The sequence below is a fragment of the Abramis brama genome (assembly GCF_963993115.1).
Source record: "Abramis brama genome assembly, chromosome: 4".
Taxonomy (NCBI): Eukaryota; Metazoa; Chordata; class Actinopteri; order Cypriniformes; family Leuciscidae; genus Abramis; species Abramis brama.
This window is the reverse complement of record NC_139966.1, coordinates 5851087-5868710: the sequence shown is the minus strand read 5'-3', so window position 1 is coordinate 5868710 and position 17624 is coordinate 5851087.

Below are 17624 nucleotides of genomic sequence, written 5' to 3'. Positions count from 1 at the left end.
GACTCAAACCAGTTTTTCAGCTAGCCCATACCTTGATGGGCCATTCTCACCTGGCAGGGGCTTGTGTGTAATACTGCGACCTCATTGGCTATAGTTTGAATACAGACTCAGGTTTATGATACCCTTGGTCTAGAGCAGGGGTCGGCAAGTAACTTTGGTCGTGGGCCAATATTTTTTTTAGCCAGTAGATGGCGGGCCAGCTACACGGAGTAGGCCTGGATACAAATTAAATACTCTTATATAGGCCTATAATCGCGGAATATGATGGGTCCGTCACGTCCGTGGATCATTCGTTCAATCGTTTTTTTTTTGTTTTTTGTTTTTTTTCAAATTAAAACCAAAAATAAAAAGATGAAAAACGACTTGTTTTTCCATTATTTATTTATTTATTTATTTATTTATTTATAAAAAAAAAAAAAAAAAAAAAAAACTGATTATTTTCTGATTATGCTCAGATCAAAAATAGAAAAAATTAATTACTGGATTAGACAAATTTTAATTTTGAATTTAACACCTTAGGCATGATATATCAAGGAAATCATTTTAAACAAATCAAGTAGCCTACTATTGTGGTAACAGATTACAGCCATTTTAATAAAGGTGCATGTGAATAGCAATCATGCCTCATTCGCTTACAGTCCGACATTTGAACTTTATTCCTTTTTTATTATTATTATTTATTCGGGACACACACCTAAGGTTTAAGAAGGTCTGCGCGGGACTGTTTTTTCCTTCCCGCTCCCAAAAGGTTCTATTCAGCAACCGCTTAAAATACACTCTGTGTTCACCCACTTTAGATCTTGTTTCCATAATCTCACATTCAAATGTCTCTAACGGAAAGAGAGAGATTAAGTAGCCTATAACAATTATAAATGGCTATACAAAAATTGTGTTCGTGTCAACATAAAATATTATTTTAACATTGTAGCCTACTGTCAGCAGAGAAAAAAAATGCCACAGGAAAAATGTATGAAATATAAATAACATAAATTGAATAGGACAAAGCCCACTCAAATTTCAAAGCAACATAAACGAAAATCATATTGCCCTACTGAGAAATGAAGTAGGCTAGGCTATTTTCTGCCGAACTATTTCAAACATCCTTGCAAAAAAAGAATGTTGTTGACTGACAGCTCCTCAGAGGTGTACAGGTGGTCAAGAATTAAGCGCGGATACGCTGTCAAAAGATGTTGGAAGTGGGCTATTGTCAGTCAGACAGCCCGCTCCGTCCAAAGTACACCAGACTTCTGACCGCTACCGTCTTTTGACGCGCGAATGCACACAAAGTGGTCAAGCATATAACTAGACGTGACAGGCGCGAATTTGACGCGCTATTCGCAGCCGGTGTGAACGCACAGTTATAGCCTACTTTAAAATGTAATCCCGCGCCGCATGGCGGTGAAATCGCCGCGCGACTACGGCTTTTCTCAAGTATTGGAAGAGTTTTGTGCAGCATTTAGGACTTCCAAAATAATCCGGCGGGCCAGAAAATACGGGCCGCCAGTTGTCGTTCCCTGATGTAGGGTTTATCATCAAATCAAATCAAATCAAGTATATTTGTATAGCGCTTTTCACAATACAGATTGTATCAAAGCAGCTTCACAGTATTAAAATAAAATAATACAACAAAGTTTGTTTCTAGTGGAATTTATTGATTGATAGAATACAATTAAATTAAATATCCCCAAAATATCCCCAACTGAGCAAGCCAAAGGCAACAGTGGCAAGGAACCGAAAAACTCCATCAAGTGACCTAATGGTGTCCTAAAACTCCATCAGGTGACCTAATGGAGAAAAAAAAAAAAAACCTTGGGAGAACCCAGGCTCAGTCGGGGGCCAGTTCTCCTCTGGCATTTATGAACTAGAGGCCGGATTGTAGTTTGAAACTGTGAGATTAACAATATTATATGAATGCCTGGCTGAAAATATGCGTCTTTAATCTAGTTTTAAACTGGGAGAGTGAGTCCGAGTAACGAACAGTATCAGGAAGGCTATTCCAGAGTTTTGGAGCCAAATGCGAAAATGCTCTCCCTCCTTTGGTTGATCTGGATATCCTAGGTATGACCAAAAGCCTCGAATTTATTGATCTTAAAGGGCGTGATGGATTATAGGGTGATAGAAGATCCGTTAAATAGACTGGAGCTAAGCCGTTTAGGGCTTTATAAGTCAATAGCAATACCTTATAATTAATACGGAACTTTATAGGTAGCCAATGTAGTGATGATAAAATCGGTGTTATATGATCATATTTTCTTGATCTAGTAAGAACTCTAGCGGCTGCATTTTGGACTAACTGTAGCTTGTTTATTGAGGATACAGGACAACCGGCTAATAAAGCATTACAGTAATCTAGTCTCGAGGTCATGAATGCATGAACTAACTTTTCTGCATCAGAAACTGATAGCATATTACGTAGCTTAGCAATGTTTCTAAGGTGGAAAAAGGCTGTTTTTGTAACATACGAAATATGATTTTCAAAAGACAGGTTACAATCGAGTATAACACCCAGGTCTTTTACTGTAGAGGATAAAGTAACAGGACATCCTACGATGTCAAAGTTGTATTGTGAGAGGTTCTGTGGGCGGTTTTTTGAACCGATAAGTATTACCTCTGTCTTGTCTGGATTTAATAAAAGAAAATTACGCGTCATCCAATCTTTTATATCTTTAACACACTCTGTCAATTTGGATAATTTAGCGTTTTCATCTGGCCGTGATGAAATATATATTTGAGTGTCATCAGCATAACAATGGAAACTAATTCCATGTTTCCTTATAATATTTCCAAGTGGCAGCATATATATTGAGAATAACAGAGGGCCCAACACAGATCCCTGCGGCACTCCATAGTTTACTGGAATTATGATCGATTTTTCTCCATTTAAATAGACAAAATGGTAGCGGTCTGATAAGTATGATCTAAACCAGCTTAATGCTTGTCCTTGAACACCAGTATAATTTTGTAGTCGATCTAAGAGTATTGTATGATCTATAGTATCGAACGCAGCACTTAGATCAAGTAAAACTAGTATTGAGATGCAGCCTTGGTCAGAAGCTAAGAGTAAATCATTTGTGATTTTAACGAGCGCAGTTTCAGTGCTATGATGCGGCCTGAATCCTGACTGAAACTTTTCATAGATATCATTTTCTTGCAAGAAAGAGCCCAGTTGAGTGGACACAACTTTTTCTAGTATTTTAGACATAAAAGGTAGATTTGAAATGGGTCTATAATTTGCTAGATTATGCGGGTCTAATTGTGGTTTCTTAATGAGAGGTTTTATCATTGCCAGTTTAAATGTTCTTGGAACATGACCTAAAGATAAAGACGAGTTAATAATATTGAGGAGAGGCTCTTCCACTACAGGTAACACTTCCTTCAGTAGTTTAGTTGGTATAGGATCTAATAAACATGTTGTTGTTTTAGATGAAGTGATAAGTTTATTTAACTCTTTTTGTTCTATAGTTGTAAAGCACTGTAATTGTTCTTGCGGGGGGAAAATTGAGGCTGAATTATAAGGTGCGATTGAGGATTGAACGTTTACAATTGTGGTTCTGATGTTTTCTATTTTCTCAGTGAAGAAGTTCATGAAATCATTACTACTAAACTGTAACGGGATATTTTGTTCGGGTGACGTCTGTTTATTTGTTAGTCTAGCCACGGTGTTAAATAAAAACCTAGGATTGTTTTGGTTGTTTTCTATTAGTTTGCGGAGATGCTCAGCCCTGGCCGCTTTTAGGGCCTTTTTATAACGTGACATACTGTCTTTCCACGCGATTCTAAAGACCTCTAAATTAGTTTGTTTCCATTTACGCTCTAAATTACGGGTTTCTCTCTTTAGAACATGCGTAGTATTATTGTACCATGGTGCTTTAATTTTCTCTGTGACCTTTTTTAATCTAACGGGTGGAACAACATCTAATGATCTAGAGAGAATGGTGCTCATAGTGCTAGTTAGTTCTTCTAGTTCATCTGTTTGTTTGGGTTCAGGCAGCAGCTGAGACAGATCAGACAAGCAACTCGAGAAATTATCTATGGTGGATGGAAGGATTGTTCTGCCTGGTCGAAAACGCGGCGCCGCATGACATATTACAGCAGTACGTAATATGCAAATTACCAAGTAATGGTCAGTGACATCATCACTTTGTGGAATGATATCTATATCGGTTGGATCGGATCCATATGATATAATTAAATCGAATGTGTGATTAAGACGATGAGTTGGTCCGGTGACGTTTTGTTTGACCCCAAAGGAATTTAATAAATCTATAAACGCAGCTCCTAACGCATCATTTGGATTATCTACGTGTATGTTAAAATCTCCAACAATTAATGCTTTATCTACATTGACCAATAGATCTGAGAGAAAATCTGCAAACTCTTTTAGGAAATCAGCGTAAGGCCCAGGCGGTCTATATACGGTAGCCAAGGCTAGAGATAATATGGATTTTTTTCTAACATCTAAGAGCGTAACATTTAGTACAAGTATTTCAAACGAAATAAACTTATAACCCGTTTTCTGAGTAACATTGAGAATATCTCTATAGACCGCTGCAACACCGCCGCCACGACCAATCAGACGGGGTTCGTGCTTATAGGAGTATCCTAATGGAGTAGACTCATTTAGACCGAAATAATCATTAGGTTTAAGCCAAGTTTCAGTAAGGCAAAGTACATCGAAGCTATTATCCGTGACTATTTCATTTACAATAACTGCCTTAGGTGTGAGTGATCTAATGTTTAGAAGACCTAGCTTTAGAAATTGTTTTTGGTTACTAATAGCAACATTTTCTGGTTTAATAACAATTAGATTTTTTCTAGATCCTGCAGTAGATTTATTATTTGATCTCACTAAACGAGGAATAGACACAGTTTCTATGCAATGTTCTACACTATTTATATCAGTTAATTTGGTGCAGCAGAGACTATGATTTGAACTTTTGGTACTAGTCAAAAGGTATTTAACATTTTGGAGATGTTATCTGACAGAAGATCCGATCCGAATCTGCTTGGGTGTAAGCCATCAGCACGGTAAAGCCTAGGACGCTCCCAAAACAGATTCCAATTATTTACAAAGAGCAGTTTCTGCTCATTGCACCATGATATTAACCATTCATTTAGCGCGAATAATCTACTAAACTTTTCATGACCTAGTCGGTACGTGGGAAGCGGTCCTGACACAATGATCGTTATATCAGGCGATGTGCTGCGTACCGTATCGATCAGATTCCTGAAGTCTTTCTTCAGAACCTCTGTCTGTCGCAGCCTGATGTCGGCCCCTCCCGCGTGCAGGACCACAGTTCCGACGCGCTCGTTCAGAATCTCGGGAACGTGAGCAGCGATTTCAGAAACACGAGCACCAGGAAAGCAGTGACTATGCACCTTACTTTTATTTAACGTAGCTTGTACGTGTCGAACGATGGAATCACCGATGATCACAGCATCGCGTTCTGTTTCGCGAAGAGGGGAGAAGCGGTTTTGTGTGGATATCTCGAAAACCGGGAGGGTCGGAGAGAGTTTTCTTGGTCTAGACCTGACTCGCGTCTTCCACTGCGGAAATATCCAGGCTTCGTGGTGGCATGTTGGAGCCGGCGTAAACGAGACCATAGCTGATCGCGGCCTCGACGCTCGTGACCGATGCTGAGTAACGCACGGAGTAGACGAGGTCGGAGTCAGCGGGTTAGTAACGTTGATCACTGATTTGTGTTCATCGGCGCGTGATGTTTCAAGAGCTAACCGCCGGTCTATCAGCTCGGCTTTTCTCACTAAAAGGTCGTGGATCTGTTTCTCAACAGCTTCCAGCTCAGACTGCAACGCGTGTAGCTCAAATGTGTCCTCACCTGCACCAAAAGGTAGACTACTTACATCTGATATATTCGCCATTTTAACAGATGGACAGTAAGTTAAGTTAGCAACGACGCTACCAGTGATGCTATCAATATTAATACTAATTTATGACTGAAGTCTTGGATATAATCCGTCTTTTTAGTGGTACAGGTGTAGAGTAGACGCACGATAGGCGAAAAAAATGTTTGTTTGTAAGTGAGTGTGGAGAAGACGCGTTCAGCCGTGATCCACAGGAGTAACCTATGAGAGTATCCGACGTTGGATCACTAATAGGCTTGAGACGCGTCTGCTCAACAGTCCGCGTTGTAACTATGAGGTGAGGAAAAATAGAAAATGTTCGTTGTAAGTGAGTTTAAAGAGAAATCAAGAATTATAAATCAATCGATGGAGCTCCAAAGACAACAACGCGTTCAGACGCGACGCATGCGCATTCGAAACAGGAAGTCAATAGCAGTCGATAGCCTAGTTAACAGACAGCCTAGTTAACGTACCTCATCGTTTTTTGTTCTGCTTCACGTATAGCTCTTAAACCTTTAAAATAGAGTTTAGGAAGATGTATGTAACCACAGTGGTTAGCTTTGGTTAACTATTGAAGCCTTTTCTCTTGTCAAAAGGCTCAACGCGACCGCCGACTTTGTTTGCGTGCAGATTAATTTCCGCCTATTTTAGACAGCCTAGTATTTTGGTATTGCGCACTCATATCTCTTAAATGTTTAAAATAGAGTTTAGGAAGATGTATGTAACCACAATCATTAGATTTGAATAGCTCTTAAAGCCTTAACTCTTGTCAAAAGGCTCAACGCGACCTCAGACTTTGATGAACACTGCTGGCAGCAGCGACGTCTGTGTCCATACCATTCTAATCAATGACAGCGTAACCTCGTATCTCCCCGCTCCCAAGTCATAAAGCTTGTATCTCCGATTAAACATGATTTTGGGGAAATGTTGTGTTAATGTTGGTATACAACAGTATATGATAGCAATATAAGTTATAATACAAACTTTAATGATACAATTTTTAATAACTCAAAAAATATGCATTTTTTTTTATTTCCTGAAAAATAATGGTTTAGGAGATACGAGGATTCCGCCCGACAGCGACGATATTAAAGGTATGGACTCATTTTTTCATTTCATAACTCCTGACACAAATTTAGAAATAACTGTCGCTATAAGTTTCTCAGAATACAATATTGGTCAAATACTGAAACTTGAGTCTTATCTTTTTAATGATGTATAGTTTGTCAAGGTATAACATTAAATCTGATAGTAACTTTGGGTAAACGTACCTATAAAGCTCACCAAAATCTACATTGAGACATTTTTAGTGCACAAGATATTGGTTTTAGTACAGGAAGTTATTTTAAAATAAAATATTAATCTCTCACACTATAATATTTCATTTTATTTTAAATGACAAAAGTATTTCAATTAAGATGTACATCATTAAATATAAAAAGTCTGGCTGTGCTTAATGGGTACGTTTTGTACCCTTTAAGCACACCCCTGTTCCCAATAAGCTCACAACAAGTTTTATTAAAAATTCTTGTTTATTTTAAACAACCTTTTTAAGGAATAATTGAAAAAAGTTTTATTTGAAGGTACAGAGTCAATCACAAAAAAACAGAACACTAAAATCAAGCAACAAGGCATTCAATTTGATCAGGTAGCCTATTCTATTCATAGTGACGTGTCATTTAAACTCATTGCAACATCTAGACTAGTCCACGTTCAGCTAAGTAACACATATTGAAAAATCAAATAACAAAACAAACCAATGTGCTCCTTAAAGGGATACTCCACTTTTTTTGGAAATAGGCTCATTTTACAACTCAAGTTTTAAATAGGAAAAATATCGAAACTCTTTGGTCATTTTTTTGAGAGAGATGCTAATAGTCTTGTCCGATTCAATGATCTATGCTAAGCTATGCTAAAACTGGTACCGCCAGACCCGGAGATCAGCTGAATGGATTCGAAACCGGTAAAACTCAACTGTTTAACTCTGGGGGAGTTGTAAAATGAGCTTATTTCCAAAAAAAGTGGAGTATCCCTTTAACTCTCTGGGTCAGAGCTTTCCTGTCTACTCCAAACTTCTTGGACAGATACGACAGGTTTTTGATGGCTCCTTCTTTGTATGACATGCCTCTTTCATCTTTGGGCATACACTATAGTTTCGTCTAGCTTTTGTCATTCTAAGACTGTGAAAATAAGTGTATTAATCATTTTTTTGAAGATTAACAGTGACAACCATCAGTTAATATTTAAATTCTGATTATTAAGTATTTACATAGACGTTCAATGTGGGTGAGCTTAAAGGGAGCACACTGTGCTTAATTGGAGCAAAAACAATTTAATTAATAAATATTAAATTCAATTTAAAGAAAAATATTTAGCTAAATTAATAATCTAGGTAATGTATTACGTTTATACCAATTTTAATATGAACAACTATTATTGACAATATCTATGAAATTGATGTCACACTGAAGCTGTGTGATTGTCATAGTAGTGCACCCTTTAAGCTCACCTAACAATAATATGAATTCTTTAAAAATTACAGCAGTTTAAAACCATAGACTATCAATAAAATGTAAAGTTATAATATTATGGATTTAAAAGTACAAGCCATTAATGCCTGTGAAGTAATATATTAGTGTAGCACACAATCTTATACAGCTAGTAAACTAGCTATGTTCGTAGCATCTGGGCTATGTTGCTAAAACTATCTTTTAGATCTAACTGTAATTATTTCCCACATCCAGGTTCCAGGTTATAATATGCAAAAGTCTAAACATTAATCTCTTAATTTTTGCAATAAGAAGATGTACTTCTTCAAAATAAAGGCTTAAACATATAAAAAATGCACATTTGAGGGGCTCCTCTTCTGGTGAAAGTTTTCAGACAGCTTTGAAAATAGCCGCCAGACATTGTGAACACATGGATACACATATCTCAGAGTGCAATGGTCTGATTGGTTTAAAATTACAGGAGGTATATAGTAACAAACACATCAATTGGTTAATACATCAAATAGGATAATACATTGCTGTTTCTTTTTATAATCTGAGCTCCAAGATGGTAGTGTGCTTAATGGGTACTTGAGCTTAATAGGTACGTTTACCCTATATATAAAAAACCCCGCTTCAGTGCACCCGCGCACTGGCAACGGTTAACAGGTTAACATAGGCTATCTGTTTTCTATGTCATAGTAAACTGTAATTTATTCATGTGATCAAAGCTGAATTTTCGGCATCATTACTCCAGTCATGATGATATTTCATTTTAATATGCTGATTTGATGAACAAAGTTGAAAGAACAGCATTTATATGAAGTAGATTTTTTTAACAGCGTAAAACCCCTGACTGTTACTTTTGATCAATTTTTCTTACTGACGTCAACATTTTGAACCGTTATGTACACTTTTGGTTTGTTTATTGCGAAATAACTCCCTTCTCTGTCACCTAAGCAAGGCTTCGTTTCCCATTAACGCACTGGGCTTGTGAGCTCAGCGAAGCACCAGCATCGAACGCTCTCTGAAACTGTGACTGATTGGTTTCGTCTTGTATCCAGATGACTAGGAGAAAAAGTTATATCCTACACAATTATCCGCTAACATTCGCTTATTTTTCCACTTAGAAGCTGATTTTACGCACTGAATTACGTGATAAATTAATAAAAAATTACTGGCAAAAAAACACACATTTGGGTCAATAATTTTGTGAGGATCCTTCAGGATCGATCCGCCTATCCACAAGGTGACGCAATGCATTGTGGGGGAAAGGAGAATTGTTGCAAACCGCTGTAAGATAGTACTTACTTTTTCGTATTATATTCCGTTTTGTGATGCCCAACAACATAAAATACAATGGATAACAGTTTAAATGTTTATTACCAACAAGCAAATTGCACAAATTCGTTGAAAAATGAACCCTGCAACACGGCCTTTAACGTTAAATTGGTGCGGCCGTTTTGGACCGTAATCGTAAAAAGCTTGTAACCATGGGACTGTTTGTTTTTTATTTAAGGGGATACCGGATGAGTTTTGTGATCTGTAATCAAAAAAGACTTGAACCTCCCTTCGCCGGCAATACATTTTTCTATGACCCAAATGATTGTGAAAAAAAGGCATGACCCTTATGGGATCAATTTCCCGCCTAAAGTATTGCAGCCACGGATCAAAAAAGAAGTGTGAATCAAAAATTTAAAAACGCATTTAAAAAATATATTGCATAAACTGAAAAAAATAATGCAAAATGATCAGAATAGCAAACAACGTGGTCACAGATCAAAATATAATGAGTGTAAATCAAGAAATAACAAGCATGAATAAAAACTTTAAATGCATTAAAAGTTATTTTGCACAAAGCATAAACTTATGGTCATGCTTAAAGTATGTTTTCCTTGGTTTTATTACTCTGTACTTTGTGCTCTTGCATCTTCTGCTCATATTTTACTCTTTGTATGCTTGTGCTGTTTTTCTCTTCGCTCTTCTTTCTATGTTCTGCGCTTGTTTTCCCAAATGTTGCAGTTCCAGTTTCATGTAAATAAGGGCAGGCTTAAGTGACACCATTGGTCCACTAGGCTAGTTCTAGATTGACAGCTACTCCTCTAGCCAATCAATTGAAGAGGGGAGTTGATGTCACACCAATGCGACTCGTGGCTACTGATGCTTATACAGGGGAAGACGACAGTTTAATTTAACTTCACAAAGACTTTCAACAGTAATATATAATTATAATTAAAGTACATTACAAACTTTTAATTTAGACCCTAAAGAATCTTATTAGCTTGTACAAAAATGGCATTATATGACCCCTTTAACTGCCATTTTGTGCCATTCTGCAGGAAATGCAGTTCCAGTGTACTTCATGTCCCTTTTTGATTTATTTTATGTAAAATATTGTGTTAGATGCAGTTTGACTGAAAATACGTGATTTTTTTTTCAGATTGACAGTATGGAATCTTATGCGTTCCAGAGTTCTGGTAAGGCTTTTTAAGTATAATATGCATATTTGTGTTCCTGTCATTAATTGTGATATACAGAAAATAGTGTATATTTTGGTATAAATAAAGATAATAGTGACTTTATACCATAATTCTGAAATTGTGAGATGGTCGCACTGACCCATCTAACATAGTGTTACGTCCCGTAAGGTCCTGTATTGGGGTTATTATTTGTAGTCCGTTTTTTTTTCATTTCTCTCTCTCTTTCTCTCTCTCTCTCTCTCTAGGTATGTGCTGGTGCTGTGACGTCAGTCTCGCAGCTGCAGCTGGTTATTGTTAATCAGCTGCAGGTATCAATCTCGCAGCTGCGGCTGGTTGCTGCTAATCAGCTGCAGGGATAAAGCCCTCAGGGCTGGAGAGAGGAGTTTGATCGTGCTGGTGCTGGTGCTGTGCTGTGCTGGTGCTGGTGCTGTGCTGTGATCGACTGTCAAATCCGGTTGGCGGCGTGTCACTGTGTGTGCTGGGTGGTGCGCCTTAGATAAACAATTATTGCATGTCCCTGTTAGTGTGTATTAAGTTGGTCCCACATCCTTTGGATGCAACTGGGACGTAACAATTTGGGGGCTCGTCCGGGATTTTTCTGGAAAGTCAAAGCTGGTTGGTGCATGTGTTTGCTTAAATTAGTTTTTTGCACTTGTGTGTGTTTTCTGGTGGTAGGTTGAATAGTTTTACTGTCACTTTGTGTCACTTCTGCATGAGACTGTTCCTCAGCTAAAATAGGCAGTGTCCAGCTGGGCTGATTACAGTCCTTCCTTTGGATGCTGATTTGTTATTTTGCCTTTTTTATTTTTGGGGTCTAATCCTGAGCGGAGGCAATGTTCTCCAAAGGGGGCTGGCGTTTCAGGGCTTCGGCCGCTGATGTGAGCCTATAAGACGCCTCGAGCTCGGCACGGCTCTGAAGACAGATAGGTGAGTCTGGGTTTAGGCAGGTGCTGGGGAAGCAGTGCTTGAGTGAGAAGGGGCAGGAAGTGGTTGTGGTGATCGCAACCTACCTTATATGGGTAGTATAGTGACTTTTTGAGTTTATTATTTAAAATAGTAGTTTTTGAGTTACACTTATCTAACTGTCTTACCGACGGGTCGGACATAAATGCCTGTAAGAAGAGAGATCTGCATTTAATTGCAGAGCAATACAGTATAGTGGTGTCATCCTCATTCCGTAAAGATCAGCTTAAGGCTGCTGTTCTAGAAGGTCTGGTCGGTCAGGGAGTGCTGGTAGCGCCTGGGCCAGAGAAGAGCTCAGATACTGAAGGGGAGGAGGGGCAGGCAGTTAATGTTACCCCAGCGCAGCAAAATGAGGGAACGGTGGGGAAACCTGTTACTCTTCCACAATTTGTTCCTTTCTCCTCAGAAACTTCTCCTGGTTCGAAGTTAGATGTTCGACTGAAGGTGCGCCTGCAGCATCTTCAGATGGAAAGAGAGGAGCGAGAACGGGATTTTCAGCTTCGCCGTGAACTGGAGTTGAAAAAACTTGAGGCGGAGACTGCTGTAAAGATGCGCCAAGTAGAACTCCAGGCAAGGTCGGGAGGCCAGAAGGTCGCTCCTGGGGGTGAGCATTCCCACGGCAGAACCATCACTTCCGGTTTCGATGTGAGTAAGAACATTTCGTTAGTTCCAGTTTTCCGCGAGTCAGAAGTTGAGGCGTATTTTGGCGTTTTTTCGAACGTATTGCAGCTGCGTTGCGGTGGCCTGAAGATGTGTGGGCAATTTTACTGCAGTGTCATTTGACAGGTAAAGCTCAGGAAGCATGCTCGGCTCTGTCAGTGGAAGATGGGCTGAGCTATGAGAAAGTGAAAGGCGCTATTCTCCGTGCTTATGAGTTGGTGCCGGAGGCATATAGACAACGTTTCTGAAGCCTTCGAAAAACCACTGATCAAACCTATGTCGATCTGGCTCGGGAGAAAAGAACATTGTTTGACAGATGGTGCGCAGCCAGTAAGGCCAACGATTTTACCTCTTTGATGGAGTTAGTGCTGTTGGAGGAGTTTAAAAATTGTCTGCCTGAACGAACGGCCGTCTATATGAATGAGCAGAAGGTTACCAGTCTGCAGCAGTCTGCCATATTGGCAGATGAATTCACGCTAACCCATAAGACCTGGTTTTCAAGGTATGTTTCTTTCTCACCAGCGTCTTCTCAGAAGCCAGCGCCAGCCACACAGACTGGAAAGGTCCGTGACACATAGTCACATCACGGGGGAACAGCAGATCGCATACAACTCCTGGTCAAGCACGCCAGAAATTGTCTGCCTGAACGAACGGCCGTCTATATGAATGAGCAGAAGGTTACCAGTCTGCAGCAGGCTGCCATATTGGCAGATGAATTCACGCTAACCCATAAGACCTGGTTTTCAAGGTATGTTTCTTTCTCACCAGCGTCTTCTCAGAAGCTAGCGCCTGCCACACAGACTGGAAAGGTCCGTGACACATAGTCACATCACAGGGGAACAGCAGATCGCATACAACTCCTGGTCAAGCACACCAGAAATGCGTTCCTGATCAAGCACGCAGGTAAAGAGAGATCTGCTTATTAGAGATGCACCAGTCGACCAGCCAGAAATCGGAACTGGCTGTTTTTTTTGCTCTCTATTCCAGACTTGCGCACAAACTGCAATGCGATCATTTACCTAAATGTAATTTTTGTGGATATATTGTGAAGTCTTTAAACAGGACTTTAACACAGGCCAGTGGCAGAACCTGCTGAAGACAGGTGCAAAGAGAAGAACAGTGATGTGCCAGCAGAGAAAATACTGTACCAGGCACAGCAAGCTCACGGTTTGCGATGCCTGAAATGTTAAATTGTTTTTTAATTTATTTTATTAATGTAGCTCTAAAAGCAACTGTCTATCTTCAGAAAGCTTTCAATGGCATTTTCTTACCTCTGTATAATGCCTGTTTATCAGTGCCTATACAACTAGTAAATTTTTGTTCTCACTCTCTTTTAACTCTAGCGATGTTTCCATCCATCTATTTTTATGCTCATAAATTCTAAAAAAGGCGCATTTAAATCGTAAGCGCTCGTTTGAGGCGGATACATTTATCTGATAAGTAAACGCGGACATAAACTACGATGGAAACGCATTTACAGAGTAATTTCCTTGATGCGCATTAAAAAAAAAAAAAAAAAAATCATGTGACTGCGATGGGACAACATGACCGGTGTGCTGATCTCGTTTCACCATATCTGAAAACCTGTTTGGGTTGTTCTCCAATGCCTGAGCAAAGTGTTGTCAAAATGGTTCAGTATAATTCCCTCCCAGAACTCTTAAATGACTGCATTCCCAAACAGCAGCCGCTGCCTCTGAAAGCAAAATAATGTGTTTATTGTGTTCCGTCTGTGCAATTAAGTAATTTATTACAGGCCTATATAATTATTTTTGTATACAGTGGCTTCTCCTACTTTTCTCAGTGATATTCAGCACCAGTTTATCAGCAAGTGAAGTTAAATTTTTTTTTAATTGGAAAGTTTGTTATTTGATATATATTATATATGTCTGACATAATAAACTGTAAACATTTTATTTTATTCTACGAAGGTAATAATTTTGTTTGTACATGTCAAAACACGCATGTTGAAACTTTGCATGCATGTTCATGATGATTAAAAAAAGTCACAAAATATCAAGAAGAGCCTTACTGCTGTACCCAGTGTGCCCTGTTGGTTGTTTCCATCAACTCTCAAGTCTTTCTGGATTCTTTTGCTTTATGTCTGCCTTCTCTCTCACAGTGACAAGGATTGTCGCATCATTTCCTGTCTGCAGTGGTTCAGACCACAGGAGATGCTGCCTAACCACCTGTTGAGGGTCTGCATGAAGGACCAGACTGATGAGGAGAGGAAAGCAGAGGTGGAGAGAGCCAAAAAGTCCATGAAGGCCTGGACCCTCCGAGGCAGAACCTGGGACTACAACGCCATGGTCAAGCGGTACCCCGATGAGGCATCCAGACAGGCTCTTCTGGAAGACCTTCGTGAAAGGCATTTTTTAATTCTTAATGACCCCATGGACACACAGGCTGAATCCAGTCACAGACCACCAGGTGCTGCAGTTGAAACGCGCAACAAAAAGTGAGTTGTTATTCACTAGTATTACTTTTCATTTATTGCAGAGTCTTTAAAGGGATAGTTCGGCCAAAAATGATATTTAACCCATGATTTACTCCCCCTCAAGCCGTTCGAGATGCATATGTCAATATTTTTTCAGACGAACACATTTTCAGTTATTTTAGAAAATGTCTTAGATCTTTCAGTGGTTATAATGTGAAGTTATGGGGTCCACCGCCTTCAAGTCCAAAAATGTGCATGCATCCTTCACAAAAGTAATCCATCCGGCTCCAGGGGGATAAACGAAGGCCTTCTGAGGGTAATCCCTGCGGTTTTGTCGTAAAAATATACATATTTAAAACTTTATAAACGAAAATATCTGGCTTCCGCCAACGGTCGACGCGCGTTCACGGCAGATGGATGCCGACCTAGGACGTAGCGTTTGATTTAGCTATACTTAGTTCTACGTCACAACGTTTCTTACGCTACGTCCTACGCCAGCATCCATCTGCCATGAACGCGCGTCGACCGTTGGCGAAGCAAAATCATGTATAATTGTGTATGCATTTATACGCACTGTACAGACAATGCACAGGTTTTAACGTACCGTCGGGAGAAATAGAAACTGATAGAAAAAAAAGAAATAGAGCCGCTCATCAGGAAGGGTTTAAATAACTCCGTTCCAGGAGAAAACGTCTCAGCCGTTCCTACCTGCGGTTCAAGTACCAAATGTGCAACGCTTTTTGCTTTAGCAGCCGCATTCTTTTGTTTCCATGCCTTGCAGTCCGCAATTAAATGACTGGGATCAAGACAGAAGAAACACACGCGTTTCGATTCGGTGGCCTTAAACATTCTTCCCCCGGGCGCGCTCGTACGAGTGTCAGTCTTTGAACGCACAGCCGCAGAACTCTTCTCAACATACGCTATAACGTTTTGACGGGCCGTGGGAAAAATGGTTTGGTGAGTCAGCACGTACTCATCAGCAAATACAGCAGCTTCGGACAACGAAGAAACCTTTTGTTCATTTAAATGTAACACTAAGTTTTCAGGGAGACAACCCTTGAAATCCTCCAGTAATATTAACTCCTGGAGACGTTCAAACGTTGTAGCATCAGACGCAATACACCACTTCTCTAACATTGCCCTTTTATCATGCGCGAATTCTACAAAAGTTTGTCTAGCAGCTTTAGTATGATTTCTGAATTTTTGCCTGTATGCTTCGGGCACTCTCATCCTAGGTGTATATGACATTCTTTCAGACAAACACGGAGTTATATTAAAAAATGCTCCGGCTCTTCCGAGGGACTTAATGGGAGTTCATTGGTATATTTTTTTTTTTTTAGAAAAGTCCATCAAAGTGCATCCATCCAAAGCCCCAGTTTCTTCTCTCTCATCAGATACTGCAGTTTTTTGAGGATCTTCTGCCGTCTTCTGAGAGAACTGGAGAGCCGCAGGAGAAGCTAGCGGCGCTGAATGTGGCTGTAGCTTACATTAACACTCTGATGAACTGCAGAGACTCCAGGAGCCGGTCTAGCTCTTCAGTCAGAGACGAGAGAGAGATGACGGAGAAGAGCGAGACGGTGAGACGCTTCACTTACACTTCCCTTTAGACATTCTGTTGACTATAAGCAAAGACTTGAGATACACAAAGACTGCGCACTCTTACAGACAATTAAAGGGGACATATCATGAAAATCTGACTTATGCCGTGTGTAAGTGCTATAATCGGTGCTTCTACCGACTCGGAAAACATGAAAAGTGAAACCCAGTAACTGTTCTGGTGAACCTTTCTCTGCAAGCATGTCTAAAAATAAGCCGATCAGATTTTACTCCCCGTCTGATGTATGAAGAGGAGCTTATTATAATATTACCACCCCTTAATCTGCACGTTTACACACACCAGCCGACATTTGGCTTACAAGCGACAACAGAGACCAGTTCTAGTGCAATGGCAGAAGATCCAGCAAAGCATGAAACTGTTGTGTGGTTGAGCACAGACGAGCACTGAACACTATTGACCAGAACATGTCACCGCTGTCTTATAAAGACCTCAGGAACTGTGGACACTTGTGGAGGAGTTCAACATGATGATGAGATGATCAGTGTAACTCCACAACAGCTACATAAATGTCTCCACTAACATTCAGAAGCTCTTCCTGAGTCTCTCTGTAAGGCTGCACTCGCTACTGGTGATTCTGGGATTCTGGATGAGTGAGATTGGCCTGTTTTGTTATTGCTGGAGTTTCTGAAGCTCGTGTAAAGACTCCACCCTCTTCTGAACAGAGGCGGAGCTGCAGCTCCTTTGCATTTAAACACTTCATGTCATAAAATTGTGATGTTTCAGGACTTTGGAGATTTTTGGTTTAGAGGCATTCTAGGAGCATCTACAACTGTTTAGTGAGCGTGGAAAAATGAGGACCCCCAAAATGTCCTCATTTTTCCGAGTGTCCTCATATTGCTGGTGTGTTATCATAAAAATGTCCTCAGTTGTCATGAAAACAAGTGCACACACACACACACACACACACACACACACACACTACTACTCTGGCTGGTGAGGCATTCAGGAAAAACTTCTTTTTCTTCTCACTTTTCCAAAGGGGTCCACAATGCTCTGGAATGTGGAGGATATGCTGACACATATCCTATATATATATATATATATATATATATATATAACTGCTTGTATAATTGTTTTTCAATGGTCGTGTGACACACTTACACAGTCTTTTTCTTCTC